The 13,560-nt window shown below is 43.0% G+C and overlaps 1 protein-coding gene across 1 annotated transcript in view; it reads right to left on the bottom strand.

Moving 5' to 3' along the window:
• LOC106608528 (voltage-gated delayed rectifier potassium channel KCNH1) overlaps positions 1 to 13,560 on the bottom strand; it is an 84,863-nt gene that overhangs the window by 22,936 nt on the left and 48,367 nt on the right. The gene's annotated exons all lie outside the window — the stretch shown is intronic.

The following is a 13,560-nucleotide window of genomic DNA, read 5'->3' as shown; positions in this document are numbered from 1 at the left end:
TATTAGTATTTTCTTTATATCATCAGCTGATTTTCCACAGGGAAGTGAACATCCAGAAACCTATTTAAGCCAATATGGAGTAAACTAGAACACATTTCCCTGATCTCTTTTAACAAGACAATTGAGCAACCTCCTGGAAAATACACAAATAATCAACATGTAGCCTACCCATTAACTATTTACATACATTACTGTCGGTCACATTTGGTGGCTCGGAGTTTTAAACCAGCAGAGGGCCTGTGCTACTTCTCCCCCTGACATCCTAGTCATCCACCTCGGTGAATACAACTTGGGATACGCCAAGGGGACGGCACTGGTGCGTCAGATGCGAGGATTTAGAGGTGGTCATCCAAATGTTTCCTGGGACAACAGTGGTCTTCTCTGATATCGCGCAGCGGAGGAGCTGGATGTTCCAGTGGGACCAGAAGATAAACACGTGCATAGAGGGGGCCCGGAGCTCCGTCAATCAGCTTGTGTATACATTTCAGGGAACACAATCCGCCACCCTGCCTTTAAGCAGTGTGTCCCTGGGATGTAGCGTAGGGGTTGGGTACATCTGGCGGATGTGGGCAACAACGTATTCATTGAGATTTGGTCTCTCCAGTCTCCACTGTTCTCTCCTCCATAGTAGCAAGAAGCATGCAGTAGTACACACACCACACTCCTTATTGCCACTCAACGACGCTCTTTCAAGAGCCACCAAATAATTGAAAATAAGCACACACCATGCCTGCGTGAGCATGCCAGTGTGTATGTCACGATTGGGAGGGGAGGGGGGGACTCAAAACTATACATAAAACAAAATGATCAGTTACATTAACCGTTACGCTACGAACCCTGTCATGTACGCATATCTCGAGACTATTTAAATGGACAGTCTGGTGATGACAGGAAGTTTTTGTTGCACTATGTTTTTGTTGTTCATTCACTCAGTACTGATTGAACGTTTATTTCTATTGCTGAGTAAAAAATATATATATATATCATAGCTAACCAAGTTAGCAAGCATGGCATTGTCTTTTGATTGTGCAAAGGTCACGCAAGCAAGTAATGTTAGTGTTATTTAACCTGGGTGCACCCGCATCCCACGGCTACATTTTACTTGGATGGCGACTTCAGGTTTTCGGGTTTACATTGAAAAGTAACTTCACACTGTGTTAATCAGTCAGTAGAAATGTGGATTAAAATGACAAGAAGAAAATCGCATTGACAGGGGGAACCTACTGAATCAATGCATAAGGTAAGGGCTGTAACGTTAGCTTGCTACCTTGCCAAGCAAGCATGACTGATTAATGTATGAATTAACATTAGCTAAAGTTGAGCAATGCCCATTGCATGTATTATACATTAGCAGTGTGGAAGTTTCCCAAACTTTGGTGTTGACTATGAACTTTACTTAGCTAGCTAGCCAGCTGTGCTTTGAGGAAGAATATGGGATATATTGTCAACAGTGTGCTGTACTGGTGCACGATCTGTCCATAAAGCTAATGTTACAGCCTTGTTGGCTTGTAGCTAACTAGCTAGCGTTACTGGCGAATGTTAGTTGGCTAACTAACTGGCAATATAGCAGCCAAGGATTTTCGCTATCTTATTTGCGCTTATTTGTTTGTGCTCTGATTACACACAAGTGTCAAGGCCAACCGTTTAGATGATTTCAGCCATGTGAAAAACCTAGCTACTAGCGCTGTTAGCCATGTTAGCTAGCTACTAGCGCTGTTGCTGCGCAACCCAAGTACTTTGGTCCAGTTTTAGAACTCTGAGATTCGGCTGAAAAGATGTAAGCATTGTCCGAAATGCTCCAAAAAGGTAGCACATCATAGGTTCTTAATGGATAGAAAAGAGCACAGGAGAGCTATAAATTATACATTTCATAAAAACTGTCAATCCTAAAATTGTTAAGTTCAATGGTCACTTTTTTTACATGTGAATTTTAACCCATTTTTCTCCCCAGTTTCGTGACATCTAATTGCTACTTACGATCTTGTCTCATCGCTGCAACTCCCCAACGGGCTCGGGAGAAGCAAAGGTCGAGACATGCGTCCTCCGAAACATCTAGAATTTCAGCTAGGTCGGCGCAGAAAATACTCTGAAAACTAAATTGCTAACGACCATGTTAAAAACCTGGTTTTTGGTTCTCGGTAATGGCCGGGCGGCTCATGATGAGAGGCGGGGAGTGTGCTGTGTACTTCCAAGTTGATTTGCAATTGGTGTCATACTGTCTTAGATATGATAATAAATCTTGCTTTTCAATGTCAGTCAGAAAGGATCTTGTTCAAGGCACTTATTTTATCGGTGCTGGATTATGGTAATATTGTCTATATGCAGACCTCAGCAAGTAATTTAAACTCTGGACACAGTATCACGGTGCTTTAAGATTTATCACAAATGCTAGATCACGAACCCATCACTGTGATTTGTATGCCATGGGGCAATGGACCGCAGTCTACACCAGGAGGCTAGTGCACTGGTAAACTTTTGTGTATAAACATTGATAGGGTAACTCTGTTCTTTACTGACCAGATCAGTCAACATAATCTTCGTTCACAGTCTCTGCTCTCCTTGTCCATTCCTAAAACTAGAACTGAGATGGGGAAACAATCTTTCTCCCATAATGCCCCTTCATCCTGGATCAAGCTCAAAAGATATTACAGTTAGGAGAGTTAGTGTCCTTGCCTGTTTTTAAGACTGATCGACAACACTGTTTTTGATAGCTGCAGTTGTTTTTAATCTTCAAATGTATCTGTAACTTGTGACACTGTCTTGTGTGTGTGTGCCTTTTTTTTTTTTTTGTACACCTTGCTATTTCCCTGTTTTGCCTTCTTGCCAGGTCACCCTGGCAAAATAGGTTTTTAACCTCAAATGGGTCTTACCTGGTTAAATAAAACAATTAAAGTAATAGGGAGATTTTAATTCAACATTGAGCTTCAGCCCCCAGAATAATAGTATTCATATATTGAAATAAAGACAACCATAGAGAGAGAACAAAACAATTGTTTTACTTCTTTGGAGACAACTGATCTACTAAATGTCTGTCTGCACTCAAATCATTACATTTACAAATGACTATCTTTAAATACTTTATTCTTTTCCTTTTTTTAAATGCTTTTGATCTGACTAATTTATAGGCTATGCTATCCATTTTCTGTAGTGGCTACACACTGGCTTTTGAATTTATAGCAAGACTGTTGAGTTGTGTGTGTATAGCAGCAAAGAGCACCACCAGGGAACCAAACTAAAGCTAGCTACCTTAATGGTCCACATTTCAATACATTTCCAAAAACATCAGACTAAGCCTACTGATGCAAATTTCCTCCTCTTAAATCATCCAGTTTACTGCTTTGTTTTGAAGTATTTGCAGATCACATACATTCCCAAAAGTCTACTATACCGGATAACAATATATTGAAATGCCAAATCTGCATGCAGTTTAGCTGTCAGGATAGGAGTTATAAGCCCACACACACACAGTCTTCTATAACTAAGCTTGTGGGGACACAGTTCAGTCCCATTCAAAATCCTTTTTTCTCTAACCCCTAAACCTAATCCTAACCCAAAAACCTAACCTTAACCCAAAAACTAACCCTAGCCCCTAAACTTAACACTAATTCAAACCTTAACCATAAACCCCCTAGAGATAGCATTTGACCTTGTGGGGACTAACAAAATGTCCCCAATTGTTCAAAACGTTGTTATTTTACTATTGTGTGTGTGTGGACATGTTTAACTATACTTCTGGAGACCAGAAGTCTACTATTGTGTGTGTGTGTGTGTGTGTGTGTGTGTGTGTGTGTGTGTGTGTGTGTGTGTGTGTGTGTGTGTGTGTGTGTGTGTGTGTGTGTGTGTGTGTGTGTGTGTGTGTGTGTGTGTGTGTGTTTAACTATACTTCTGGAGACCAGAAGTCTACTATTGCGTAAACTTGGCACATGTAGTTCAGCTTTAATATTGCAGATAGATTGTAGCTTCCATCAATGTAATTGTTTGCATCATTTCCAATCCCCCATATATTCTTTTGTAAATGTATATAGTACCAGTCAAAAGTTTGGACAAACCTACTCATTCAAGGGTTTTTATTTTTACTATTTTCTACATTGTAGAATAATAGTGAAGACATCAAAACTATTAAATAACACATATGGAAACATTTAATAACCAAAAAGTGTTAAACAAATACATTTTAGATTATTCAAAGTAGCCACCCTTTGCTTTGCACAAAATTGGCATTAACTCAACCAGCTTCACCTGGAATGCTTTTCCAACAGTTCCCACAAATACTGAGCACTTGTTGGCTGCTTTTCCTTCACTCTGCGGTCCAACTCATCCCAAACCATCTCAATTGGGTTGAGGTCAGGTGATTGTGGAGGCCAAGTCATCTGATGCAGCACACCATCACTCTCCTTCTTGGTAAAATAGCCCTTAAATAGCCGGAGGTGTGTTGGGTCATTGTCCTGTTGAAAAACAAATGATAGTCCCACTAAGCGCCAACCAGATGGGATGGCGTATCGCTGCAGAATGCTGTGGTAGCCATGCTGGTTAAGTTTGCATTGAATTCTAAATAAGTCACCGACAGTGTCACCAGCAAAGCACCCCCACAAAATCACCCCTCCTCCTCCATGCTCACAAAGACACGGTGGTTGGAACCAAAAATCTCAAATTTGGACTCATCAGACCAAAGGACAGATTTCCACCGGTCTAATGTCCATTGCTCGTGTTTCTTGGCCCAAGCAAGTCTCTTCTTATTATTGGTATCCTTTTGTGGTGGTTTCTTTGCAGCAATTCGACCATGAAGACCTGATTCACACAGTCTCCTCTGAACAGTTGATGTTGAGATGTCTGTTACTTGAACTCTGTGAAGCATTTATTTGGGCTGCAATTTCTGAGGCTGGTAACTCTAATGAACTTATCCTCTGCAGCAGAAGTAACTCTGGGTCTTCCTTTCCTGTGGTGCTCCTCATGAGAGCCAGTTTCATCATAGCGCTTGATGGTTTTTGCAGCTGCACTTGAAGAAACTTTGACATTTCTTGAAATGTTCTGCATTAACTGACCTTCATGTCTTAAAATAATGATGGACTGTTATTTCACTTTGCTTATTTGAGCTGTTCTTGCTAGAGGTCGACCGATTAATCGGAATGGCCGATTAATTAGGGCGGATTTCAAGTTTTCATAAATCGCAAATCGGTATTTTTGGACGGCGATTGCCATTATTTTTTATTTTTTTATATATAATTATTTTTTTTAGACCTTTATTTAACTAGGCAAGTCAGTTAAGAACACATTCTTATTTTCAGTGTCGGCCTAGGAACGGTGGGTTAACTGCCTTGTTCAGGGGCAGAACGACAGATTTTTACCTTGTCAGCTCGGGGATTCAATCTTGCAACCTTACGGTTAACTAGTCCAACGCTCTAACCACCTGCTTTACATTGCACTCCACGAGGAGCCTGCCTGTTACACGAATGCAGTAAGAAGCCAAGGTAAGTTGCTAGCTAGTATTAAACTTATTTTATAAAAAACAGTTCAATCAATCATAATCACTAGTTAACTACACATGGTTGATGATATTACTAGTTTATCTAGCCTGTCCTGCTTAGCCTGTCAATGCCTTTCTTAAAATCAATACACAAGTATGTATTTTTAAACCTGCATATTTAGTTAATATTGCCTGCTAACATGAATTTCTTTTAACTAGGGAAAATGTGTCACTTCTCTTGCAAACAGAGTCAGGGTATATGCAGCAGTTTGGGCCGCCTGGCTCATTGCGAACTGTGAAGACTATTTCTTCCTAACAACGACAGCCGACTTCGCCAAACGGGGGATGATTTAACAAAAGCGCATTTGCGAAAAAAGCACAATCGTTGCACGACTGTACCTAACCATAAACATCAATGCCTTTCTTAAAATCAATACACAGAAGTATATATTTTTAAACCTGAATATTTAGCTAAAAGAAATCCAGGTTAGCAGGCAATATTAACCAGGTGAAATTGTGTCATTTTGCATTTACATTTAAGTCATTTAGCAGACGCTCTTATCCAGAGCGACTTACAAATTGCACGCAGAGTCAGGGTATATGCAACAGTTTGGGGGCCGCCTGGCTCGTTGTGAACTAATTTGGCAGAATTTTACGTAATTATGACATAACATTGAAGGTTGTGCAATGTAACAGGAATATTTAGACTTAGGGATGCCACCGGTTAGATAAAATACAGAACGGTTCCTTATTTCACTGACAGGAAAATGTTTTGTTTTCGAGATGATAGTTTCCGGATTCGACCATATTAATGACCAAAGGCTCGTATTTCTGTGTGTTATGTTATAATTAAGTCTATGATTTGATAGAGCAGTCTGACTGAGCGATGGTAGGCAGCAGCAGGCCCGTAAGCATTCATTCAAACAGCACTTTCGTGCGTTTTGCCAGCAGTCCTTCGCAATGCATTCGGCTGTTTATGACTTCAAGCCTGTCAACTCCCAAGATTAGGCTGGTGTAACCAATGTGAAATGGCTAGCTAGTTAGCCGGGTGCGCGCTAATAGCGTTTCAAACGTCACTCGCTCTGAGACTTGGGAGTAGTTTTCCCCCTTGCTCTACGTGGGTAACGCTGCTTCGAGGGTGGCTGTTGTCGATGTGTTCCTGCTTCGAGCCCAGGTAGGAGCGAGGAGAGGGACGGAAGCTATACTGTTACACTGGCAATACTAAAGTGCCTATAAGAACATCCAATAGTCAAAGGTATATGAAATACAAATCGTGTAGAGAGAAATAGTCCTATAATAACTACAACCTAAAACTTCTTACCTGGGAATATTGAAGACTCATGTTAAAAGGAACCACCAGCTTTCATATGTTCTCATGTTCTGAGAAAGGAACTTAAACGTTAGCTTTTTTACATGGCACATATTGCACTTTTACTTTCTTCTCCAACACTTTGTTTTTGCATTATTTAAACCAAGGGGGGGCAGTATTTTCACGGCCGGATAAAAAAACGTACCCGATTTAATCTGGTTACTACTCCTGCCCAGAAACTAGAATATGCATATAATTAGTAGATTTGGATAGAAAACACGCTAAAGTTTCTAAAACTGTTTGAATGGTGTCTGAGTATAACAGAACTGATACGGCAGGCCAAAACCTGAGAAGATTCCATGCAGGAAGTGCCCTGTCTGACAATTTGTTGTCCTTCTGTCACATCTCTATCAAAAATTACAGCATCTGTGCTATAACGTGACACTTTCTAAGGCTTCCATTGGCTCTCTAAAGCTGCCAGAAAGTGGAATGGGGTGTCTGCGGTCTCTGGGCAAAGTATAGGAGCAGAGTTTGTAAGTGGTCAGCCTGGGGACAGTGAGACTGGAGATGAATACAACGTTGCCTGGTTGGAATATTATCGCTATTTTACGAGAAAAATAGCATAAAAATTGATTTTAAACAGCGTATGACATGCTTCTAAGTACAGTAATGGAATATTTTGAATTTTTTTGTCACGAAATGCGCGTTACCCTTCGGATAGTGACCTGAACGCACAAACAAAATGGAGGTATTTGGATATAACTATGGATTATTTGTAACCAAAACAACATTTGTTGTTGAAGTAGAAGTCCTGGGAGTGCATTCTGATGAAGAACAGCAAAGGTAATCCAATCTTTCTAATAGTAATTCTGAGTTGAGGTGACCCCGAAGTTGGCGGATGTCAAAATAGCTAGCCGTGATGGCCGAGCTATGTACTCAGAATATTGCAAAATGTGCTTTCGCCGAAAAGCTATTTTAAAATCGGACATAGCGATTGCATAAAGGAGTTCTGTATCTATAATTCTTAAAATAATTGTAATGCATTTTGTCAACGTTTATCATGAGTAATTTAGTAAATTCACCGGAAGTTTTCGGTGGGTATGCTAGTTCTGAACATCACATACTAATGTAAAAAGCAGTTTTTTGATATAAATATGAACTTGATTGAACAAAACATGCATGTATTGTATAACATAATGTCCTAGGAGTGTCATCTGATGAAGATCATCAAAGGTTAGTGCTGCATTTAGCTGTGGTTTGGGTTTATGTGACATATATGCTTGCTTGGAAAATGGCTGTGTGATTATTTGTGTCTATGTACTCTCCTAACATAATCTAATGTTTAGCTTTCGCTGTAAAGCCTTTTTGAAATCGGACAATGTGGTTAGATTAACGAGAGTCTTATCTTTAAAATGGTGTAAAATAGTTGATTGTTTTGAGAAAATTGAATTGTGGTATTTTAGTTGGTTTTGTATTTCGCGCCGTGCGATGCCATTGGCTGTTAGCTAGGGGTTCCGCTAGCGGAACGTCTGTCCTCAACAGGTTAAGACATGAAGGTAAGTCAATATGGAACATTTCAAGACCTTTGCAGTCGCAAAAACCATCAAGCGCTATGATGTTATTCTCTGAGGCTGAACGGAACATACCACCCCCCCCCCCCCCCTCAACATGCACAGACCAGCTGGCTGGTGTGTTTACGGACATATTCAATCACTCCCTATCCCAGTCTGCTGTCCCCACATGCTTCAAGATGGCCACCATTGTTCCTGTACCCAAGAAGGAAAAGATAACTGAACTAAATGACTACAGCCCCGTAGCACTCACTTCTGTCATCATGAAGTACTTTGAGAGACTATTCAAGCATCATATCACCTCCACCTTACCGGCCACCCTAGACCCACTTCAGTTTGCATACCGTCCTAACAGGTCCACAGACGATACAATCACCATCACACTCCACACTGCCCTATCCCATCTGGGCAAGAGGAATACCTATGTAAGAATGCTGTTCATTGACTACAGCTCAGCATTCAACACCATAGTACCCTCCAAGCTCATCATCAAGCTGGAGGCCCTGGGGCCTCAACCCCGTCCTGTGCAATTGGGTCCTGGACTTTGACGGGCAGCCCCCAGGTGGTGAAGGTAGGAAGGAACATCTCCACCTCGCTGACCCTCAACACTGGGGCACCACAAGGGTGCGTGCTCAGCCCCCTCCTGTACTCCCTGTTCACCCATGACTGCGTTGCCATACACGCCTCCAACTCCATCATCAAGTTTGCAGACGACACAACAGTAGTGGGCTTGATTACCAACAACGACGAGACAGCCTACAGGGAAGAGGTGAGGGCTCTCGGAGTGTGGTGCCAGGAAAACAACCTCTCACTCAACGTCAACAAAACAAAGGAGATGGTCGTGGACTTCAGGAAGCACCCCCCTATCCACACCGAAGGGACAGTAGTGGAGAAAGTGGAAAGTTCCTCGGCGTACACATCAACGACAAACTGAAATGGTCCACCCACACAGACAGTGTGGCGAAGGCGGCACAACAGCGCCTCTTCAACCTCAGGAGGCTGAACTTTTACAGATCCACAATCGAGAGCATCCTGTCGGGCTGTATCAGAGCCTGGTACGGCAACTGCTTCGCCCACAACCACAAGGCACTCCAGAGGGTAGTGCGGTCTGCACAACACATCACCGGGGGTAAACTACCTTCCCTCCAAGACACCTATAGCACCCGATGTCACATGAAGGCAAAAAAGTTCAAAGACAACAACCACCCGAGCCACTACCTGTTCACACCGCTACCATCCAGAAGGCGAGCCAGTACAGAGACTGAAGAACAGCTTCTATGTCAAGGCCATCAGACTGCTAAACAGCAATCACTGACTCAGAGAGGCTGCTGCCTACATGGAGACCCAATCACTGGCCACTTTAACAAATGGATCACTAGTCACTTTAAATAATGCCACTTTTTAATAATGTTTACATATCTTACATTACTCATATCATATGTATATACTGCATTTTATACCATCTACTGCACCTTGCCTATGCCGCTCGGCCATCGCTCATCCATATATTTATATGTACATATTCTCATTCACCCCTTTTAGATGTGTGTGTGTGTATTAGGTAGTTGTTGGGGAACTGTTAGATTACTTGTTAGATATTACTGCACTGTCCGAACCAAAAGCACTTCACTACACTGGCATTAACACAAAATTGGAGCTTTTTGGTTCCAACAACTGTGTCTTTGTGAGACGCGGTGTGGGTGAACGGATGATCTCCGCATGTGTATTTCCCACCATAAAGCATGGAGGAGGTGTTATGGTGTGGGGGTGCTTTGCTGGTGACACTGTCTTGTCAATTATTTAGAATTCAAGGCACACTTAACCAGCATGGCTACCACAGCATTCTGCTGCGATACGCATCCCATCTGGTTTGGGCTTACTGGGACTATCATTTGTTTTTCAACAGAACAATGACCCAACACACCTCCAGGCTGTGCAAGGGCTATTTTACCAAGAAGGAGAGGGATGGAGTACTGCATCAGATGACCTGGCCTCCACAATCCCCCAACCTCAACCAAATTGAGATGGTTTGGGATGAGTCGGACCGCAGAGTGAAGGAAAAGTAGCCAACAAGTGCTCAGCATATGTGGAAACTCATTCAGGAATGTTGAGAAAGCATTCCAGGTGAAGCTGGGTGAGAGAATGCCACGAGTGTGCAAAGCTGTCATCAAGGCAAAGGGTGGCTATTTGAAGAATCTCAAATATAAAATATTTTGATTACTACATGATTCCATGTTTTATTTCATAGTTTTGATGTATTTACTATTATTCTACAATGTAGAAATCATTACAAATAAAGAAAAACCCCTGACTGAGTAGGTGTTCTAAATCTTTTGACCGGTAGTGTATGTGTTGTTGACCCAACTGATGTGGTGTGGTAGTAGATGGCACACAATGTAATGTGTTTCGAACATATGGGAGAAGAGGGGGAAAAAAACGCTATTTATACAATGGTTTGGAATTCCCATTGTTAGAGCCTATCCTGTCCATGATATACTAGACAACATACACATGGCCAGTACATTCATAAAAGTGCAATTGTTTACATCAAGTTTTCTTTTTAAATATATTAATTTGACCTTTATTTAACTAGGCAAGTCAGTTAAGAACAAATCTCATTTACAATGACGGCCTACCCCAGCCCGAACGGCGCTAGGCCAATTGTGCGCCGCCCTACGGGACTCCCAATCAAGGCCGGTTGTGATACAGCCTGGAATCGAACCAGGGCCTGTAGTGACGCCTCTAGCACTGAGACGCAGTGCCTTAGACCGCGTCGCACTACTAATACTACTTTTACAGATCCACTGCCAAGCCATTCTGTAAAAAGCATCTAGACATTTTCTCCGACATTTGCAATATTGAAATTCAATCTCCATGTGTCCCATAGTAATGAACGTGTCGGAAGTCGGGGCGAGACACACAGCTTTTCTCAGCCAGTTGAAATCATGAATCAGCATAATGTTTATTGATATTTACAAAAATGTCAATAGAAAAACAGGTCAAATGAAATGCAGCTAGTTTGCTGACTTACCAGCTTTCCTCGGAAGTGTTAGCTGTGTAGTTGGTTCGCTAACGGGGGGGGGGGGGGAAGAGCCTCCATAGCAACCATTTTTGCCATAGAAAACTGCAAAGTTCTGGAACTATCAACCAGCGCTTGGGTAGTTTTGCTTTACATGACAGTCAATACGAATAGAACTAACAACCAAAGAACACCTAAAATTGCACTTGACAACCAGTCTTACTGAATGTAGCATCACATTTTATTGAAAAATGTATGGTTTGGGAAAGAATCGTGATTTTTAATGCTGGTAACCAGTTGTATAAAAGCAATAATACACTCAAGTCCATGTGTTATGACATTTTTATTATGCCTGTGGTGGTCTGCGCCTGTAACGTGTGCGCTGGGAGTCGGGAAGTAAGTTCAGGGAGTGAATAATTTAATAAACAAATGAACAAAACAAGAAACACGAACAACGCACAGACAGGAAACTGAAACAAAAACAATGACGCCTGGGGAAGGAACCAAAGGGAGTGATATATATATTATATATATATATATCTCAAGGAGGTGATGGAGTCCAGGTGGGTGTCATAATGCGCTGGTGCACGTACCAATGGTGACAGGTGTGCGCCATAACGAGCAGCCTGGTGACCTAGAGGCCGGAGAGGGAGCACACATAACAGTACTCCTTCCCCGACGCGCGGCTACAGCCGCAGGACGCCAAACAAAATGACGATCCCGGGGATCAGGAGCGGACACCTCTGCTAAGGCGCGGGAACCTGTCGATCCAGCTGAGGCATGGGAGCATGACGACCTATAGCGCCAGAGAGAAAGCATACGTGACAGTACCCCCTCCCTGGCGCGTTCGGCTCCAGCCGCAGGACGCCAACCAAGATGACCATCCTGGGGATCAGGAGCGGACTGGTCAATCCGGCTGAGGCGCAGGAGCATGACGACCTAGAGCACCGGAGAGAGAGCATACGTGACAGTACCCCCTCCCTGGCGCGTTCGGCTCCAGCCGCAGGACACCAACCACAGGGACGATCCATGGGATCAGGAGCGGACCGGTCGCCTCCGCTGAGGCTCAGAAACCTGATGAACCGGCTGAGGCGTGAGAGCCTGATGACCCGGCTGAGACCTCCCCGGTTGCCTCGGTTGAGGCACGGGAACCCGTTCACCCAGCTGAGGCATGGGAGCCCGTCGAGCCCACTGACGCATGGGAGCCCGTCGAGCCCGCTGCGGCATGGGAGCCCGTCGAGCCCGCTGAGGCATGGGAGCCCGTCGAGCCCGATGAGGCATGGGAGCCCGTCGAGCCCGCTGAGGCATGGGAGCCCGTCGAGCCCGCTGAGGCATGGGAGCCCGTCGAGCCCGCTGAGGCATGGGAGCCCGTCGAGCCCGCTGAGGCATGGGAGCCCGTCGAGCCCGCTGAGGCATGGGAGCCCGTCGAGCCAGCTGAGGCAGGGGAACCCATCGAACCGGCTAAGGTCTCCCAGGTAGCTCCGATTCTGACACCCGGACCCGACATCGCCTCCAAAACAAAAACAACAAAAAAACACTCCCTGATGCTTCCCTTTGGTGAGGTGTCATTCTGTAACGATGTACGTTGAGAGTCGGGAAGCAAGTTCAGGGAGTGAGTGTTTTTGTATTATGTTTCATTTATTTATTAAAACACTCACTCCCTGAACTTGCTTCCCGACTCTCAGCACACATCGTTACTTCACCTCATGGCTATGACCACGTCACAGCAATGATAAAAATGTCATAACACGTGGCCTACCCTGTTTTATTGCTTAAATTGATCATAACTATTGTTATTAATACTTGATAGTCTGTACAGCCTTTCCTATGGGTATGTCTACATTGACTTGCTCCCTGCCTTTGTAAAAAAAAAAAAAAAAAAATCCCTTATCCTGTTATTTCAGTACATTATACTGTATATATTATACATTATATGTACAACACCCGCATGCATTTCAGTATTACGTGTTTGCATTGTGACTGTAGCTTACAAACTTGTCCTTGATTAAATTAAACATGTTACATGTTTGGTTGCAGCTGGGTCATTTTTGAATTGTGGTGGCATTTTGGAAAAAACAAACTTTTCTCAAATATATTTTTTATTTCAATGTATTCATGTACGTCATTGCATTCTAAATCAACCAATATGGCAATTTAATGATTTAAAATTATTTTTACCATTTTGACATTGTGCCAC

The sequence above is a fragment of the Salmo salar genome, chromosome 01 (genome assembly GCF_965601325.2).
Source record: "Salmo salar chromosome 01, fSalSal1, whole genome shotgun sequence".
NCBI classification, from domain to species: domain Eukaryota; kingdom Metazoa; phylum Chordata; class Actinopteri; order Salmoniformes; family Salmonidae; genus Salmo; species Salmo salar.
This window is presented reverse-complemented; position numbering and strand designations above follow the sequence as displayed.